The sequence below is a fragment of the Hipposideros armiger genome, unplaced genomic scaffold, assembly GCF_001890085.2.
Source record: "Hipposideros armiger isolate ML-2016 unplaced genomic scaffold, ASM189008v1 scaffold_69, whole genome shotgun sequence".
Classification (NCBI taxonomy): Eukaryota; Metazoa; Chordata; class Mammalia; order Chiroptera; family Hipposideridae; genus Hipposideros; species Hipposideros armiger.
In genome coordinates this window covers 172,286-178,156 of record NW_017731419.1, presented here as the reverse complement: position 1 = coordinate 178,156, position 5,871 = coordinate 172,286, and positions in this window count along the sequence as shown.

Here is a 5,871-nt window from a genome sequence, read left to right as displayed (position 1 = left end):
TGATTAAGAGCTTGCTCAAGAGTGGGAGTCTCAGCCCGAGCTGAGCTGCTGCTGAGCTGCCAACAGGTGGCAGGATGGCTCAGCTAAAAAAAAAAAAAAAAATGTAAGCTGAAAATGCATTTAATACACTTAACCTACCAAACAGCATAGCGTAGCCTACCCTACCTTAAACATGCTCAGAACACTTACATTAGCCTACAGTTGGGCAAAATCATCTCACTGCCGCTGCCCGCATCATGAGACAGTAACTATTGCTAGCCCACGAAAAGATCAAAATTCACACTATGCTTTCACACCATCATAAAGTAAAAAAATCAGTAAGTGGAGCCACCATAATTTGGGGACTGTCTAAATGGTCAGAAATTGTGTAGTTTGTGATTATCTCTAATATTGGGACTTGAACTCAGTTACTGATTTATAATCTTTTATTTTTACATAATCCTTTAAAAAAACTATAAAGTAGTCCATATTTTTAAATTAATAGCTGAACTTTGCTCGTGAACATTTTGTTTCCTTCTTTGTTTAGTAAATATAAAGAAGAAGCTTCAAGATATTTATGCTTTTGGTCCAGTGTTTTGTGCTCTGGGTTATAGGTTTGATCGTTTCCTTCACTTTAATACGGATTTTAATTCTAACACAGTTTTCATAAGTAAGCCACATGTTTGAAGGAACGGCATCGATGAAATGCCTTGCCCGGTTTTCTAGTCTGCTGCCTTGTAAGGGTAAAAATATTAGCCTCAGGCAAGCAGAACACAGTTACTCACTGAAATATCTCCAATAAGTGCTTTTGTGGCACACTGAGAAATACTTAATAGAGTTCTGTGGCCAATGACAAGAAGAATTTTTGCTCTCTTATAAGTTATAATAGATTGCTTGGCTATAATGTTAGTTAGGAAGTTTGAACATTTTTTTTTTTAAATCACCTGGAAAGAAAAATTTGAGAAAATAAACAGGGAAAAGAGTATGGGAGGAACTCAGGCACCCCCGCCCCCAGTTTAGAAATGTTCACACTCAAAGAATTGATGCTTCTGCAACCAGTTTGTCTTTCAAATCCTAGGTCAAATGACCTTCTTGGCCTGTCTAGCTCTTCTCGTCATTTAGGTAAACGCCCCTCCAGTAGACCTTTCCTGGCTTCCTAGACAACGTTAGGTCCTCATGCTGTGTGTCTCTGTGGCACCTATTGCTCTGTACCCCCCGCCCCCGTCATAATATGAAACGTACTATGTTGGAATTATTTATTCAGTTGCTCAGATTTTTCAAAAACCCTTATTGAGAAGACCTGTACTTTTAAAGGAAATAAAGCTTACGTTTCTTCCAAATGAGAGAATCAGTTGGAGATGTCTGTGGCCTTCAGTTTATTAAGTAGTACTTTTATCCAGTTCCTGTTTACCTTATTAAAGATACGCCTATTTCTCAGTGGAATTGTTCAGTCCGCACAAGTATAGAATATCATTTCTTTTTTGGCAATAAGATTCATACATAACACATCCTGAAAACCTAGACTTTTTTTTTTTAAGGTTTTTTTATTGGGGAATTCAGGGAGGGAACAGCATTGGGGAATCAGAGAAGGGGAATAGACAAGCTGCTGTCCTTTTGTTCTTCAGTCTATGTCACCTTACAGCTGCCAACTCCAAAGGTCATGTGCACTGATCCTTTGAAGTCATAAGGAAGTGTCTTGGAATGCTAAGACCTGAGGGAATGATCTCGGTAAAACTTCCTTATCAGCTGGTCTGGAATGCTGATGCCATCCAGGGGATCATTCATAGCATGTGTGAAAGCACAACCCGTGCTTAATCACAATGAGTTTAGGTGAAGCAGCTGCCAGTCTAATTTGAATCAATTAACTGGGTATAGATATTCAAAATGACCTCTTTGTGACTGTTTTTAAATAAAAGCTTTACACCTGCCAGTAGTAGGGCTCTCTTGGTCTGAAGAGACAAGTCCCCTGGCCCACAGAAACTCTACTTTTGACTCTTGTGATTTCTTAACCCTTCACCACCCCTCCTCAAGCCCCCCAGCCCTTGTCACACAGGACGTGATAAGTCTAGTTGTGGAGGATGTCGCTTCATGGCCCATGTTGGTATTGTGATCATTGCACTCTTCCCGGATGAGGCAGATCGGTCGCCAGCCATTGGACGGCAGCTCACGCTGGCTGCCAGCCACTCACGGTAGCTTATGGCAGCCCACTGAAGCCCCACTGCATCCTATGCCATCGTTGGCAACTCATGGCAGCCCAGCTCCAGGTCGAGCTGTGGTACATCATCTTAGCTGTAGAGGGCGCAGCATCACTGGACCCCATGTGGGATCTGAACCAGCGGCCCTGCTGCTCAGAACTCGCGCTCCCAAGCCAACTCTTAACCAATGAGCCACTCAGGCAACCCAAAACCTAGGCTTTTTAACTCAATTGGCAGCGACTATGTGGACAAGATGTGGATAAAGTGTTGATAAGAAATTCCTGTTTCAACTGATTGTGGTTGGTAGTTGAACATCACAAAGTTCCAACTGTATTACCATAATGCAGCTGGTGATAGTTGCAATAAAATTAACATGTTTTAGAGCAGTTAATTACACTAGAATCATTTTGTGATGATTATTTCTTGGAATCTAAGTGTATAGTTAAGAGTAGAGTATAAAATTTTTATAGAAATGGAAGAATATCTGTAAAATAACACTCGGTTTTAACTGAGAAACAAATTGGTTAGTTTTTGTGATGAAGTTAGGTCCTTTTCTCACCACTTAGAACATAATATCAGGTACATTAAAAAATCTTAATGTGAAAAAACAAAACCATGAAAGTACTAAAAGAAAATTGAATAATAGTTTTTATAATTTCAGAGTAAGTAAGGTTTTCTAAGCAAGATTTTTAAAAATCCAGAAACCATAATAGAAAAGATTACTAAATGTGATTTCATAGTAATGAAAGTTTCTGAACATTCTGTAAATAAGATTAAATGACAGAAGGAAAAAGTATTTAGTATTGTCAGCACAAATGACTAAGAACTAATTCGTTTTATGGATCTCATGTGTACCAGTCAGAAAGACAATTGAAATGAGCAAAGGAAAGGAACAGCAAGATCACAAGAAATACACATGGCATTTAAATGAAAAAATGTGCCACTTCAAAGAAATGAAAATTAAAACCATAATGCAATAACTATTTTTTACTTTTCAAACTGAAAGATCAAAAGTCTTGATGCAATATTGAGCAGGAAAGGATGTGAGGTCTATAATATATTGATGGTGAGAGGATAAATTGGTATAAGCTCTTTGAAAGGTAAGGTGACAGTTCTGTCAAAACGTTAAATGTAGGGCCAGCCAAGTGGCTCAGTTGGTTAAGAGTTTGCTTAAGAGCACGAGCTCTGAGCAGCAGGGTCGCTGGTTCGATTCCCACATGGGCCAGTGAGCTTTGTCCGAGCTGAGCTGCTGCTGAGCTGCCAACAGGTGGCAGAATGGCTCAGCTGGTGAGAGCACATGCTCTTAATGACAAGATTGCCTGTTCGATGGTGGGCTATGCCCACCCGCTGCTAGGACTGAACTTGGCACCTTGAGTTGAGCCGCTGCCCAGATGGCTCAGTGGATAGAGCATGCGCTCTTAACAGCAAGGTTGCTGGTTCGACTCCCACATGAAAAAAAAAAACCCAAAAATGTTAAATACATGCTCTTTACCCAGCTATTTCACTTTTAGAAATTTAGCCTACAGGTAAATAGCACACATGTGCACAGATCTGTTTACAAAGCTATTCATTGCAGTAGCACTCTTAGTAACAAAAAACTAAACAACCTAAATGCCCATCAGAAGAAGACCCTAGTTAAATAAAAATAGAACATTAGAACATTTTGTGTGGCCATTTAAGTGACCGAGGTATAGCGCTATGTGTTTTTAAGGATCAATCTCAGATATAATGTTAAAACTAACAAAATATAGAACATGTTTTGGGGCAGTTAATTACACTACAATCATTTTGTGATAATTATTTCTTGGATAACTAAGTATATAGTAAAGAATGGAGTGTAGAATGCTACTATTGGAGACTATTGGCTAGATATGCATATAATAGCTCTGAAAGGATAGACTGTTTTTAGGGAGACGGAGTGGGGGTCGGGAGTGAAAGGGGGATTTTTCATTGTATACTCTTTTTGCATTTTTATAAATTGTATGTACTCTGCCATAAAAAAGAATGAAATTTTGCTGTCTGCAACAACATGGATGGACCTAGATGGTATTATGCTAAGTGAAATAAGTCAAACAGAAAAAGACAAATACTATATGAACTCACTTATATGTGGAATTTAAAAAATACATGAACAAACAAAACAGAAACAAATTCACAGATAACAGAGAACATTTTGATGGTTGCCAGATGGGAAGGAGGTTGGGGGAATGGATGAAAAAGGGAAAGGGATTAAGAGGTACAAACTGGTAGTTACAAAATAGTCATGGGAATGTAAAGTATAGCAAAGGGAATATAGGCAATAATATTGAAATAACTATGTATGGTGTCTGATGGGTACTAGATTTATCAGGGTGATCACTTTGTAAGTTATATAAATAACTAATCACTATGTTATACACCTAAAGTAATATTATATGTCAACTCTAATTGAAAAATAAAAAATTATTTTTAAAATGAGTAAATGAAAAATCATGTAACAGTTTTATACGCTAATACAGAAATTTATTGTGAAACTCTCCAACAATTTTAACTTCTAAAAAGTCATGCTTTAGGGCCAGCCGAGTGGCTCGTTGGTTAAGAGTTGGCTTGGGAGCATGAGTTCTGAGCAGCAAGGCCGCAGGTTCAGATCCCACATGGGCCAGTGATGCTGCGCCCTCTACAGCTAAGATGGTGAACAACAGCTTGACCTGGAGCTGGGCTGCCATGAGTCGCCGGCAACGGCGTAGGCTGCAGTGGAGCTGGCTGGCAGCTGGCATGCGCTTTCGTGAGCTGCCGTGAGCGGCCATCTAATGGCTGGCGAGCGACTGCCTCACCCGGGAAGAGCGCAATGATAATACCAACATGGGCCAGTGAAGTGACGTCCTCCACAACTAGACTGAAGAACAAAANATTGCAGAAGTCAAACGTGACTTGTATTCATCTTTTGTTATCAGTATATATTGAGTATTACAATTTTAATACAGTTTTCCTTTCTTAAAATGTGTACACATTTTTTGGAGATATATCTATATATCTGTATCTCTATATATAGATATATATCTATATATAAATGTATAGATACATAAAATTTGTGTGTGTGTTCCTTTTCTGCTTGTCAGTGGGACTAAGACATTTTTTGTTTACTGTGCACGTTCCCTGATTCATTTAGATAGCTAAAATGCACAGAAATCAAGTAGCATGCACCTAATGAAATACAAATAATCATAGATTTTTAGAGTTGAAGTAACCTTACATGTTATATAATGTATTTCAGATAGAAATTGAATCTTAGAATATGTGTTTACCCTGAGTTACAGAGCTAACCATTGGCAGAGCTGGGTTATATACATAGCCTTTCAAAGATTACTGTAGTACTTTCCCAGTTACACATTCTGAAATCTATACCTTACAAAGTACATACTATTAAGGAAACTGAATTTACATACCTTTTCTAATTTTTAAAGTACTGTTTTACTTGGAATATCAGCCTTCCAGTAAGTACTTGTATGTAATCAAAATAATACAACTAGAAAAAGTTTTATGCAGATGCTCCTTGACTTATGATGAAGTTTACATCCCAGTAAACCCATTGCAAGTTAAAAATGTAAGCCGAAGGCTGGCAGAGTGGCTCAGTTGATTAAGAGCTTGCTCAAGAGTGGGAGTCTCAGCCCGAGCTGAGCTGCTGCTGAGCTGCCAACAGGTGGCAGGATGGCTCAGC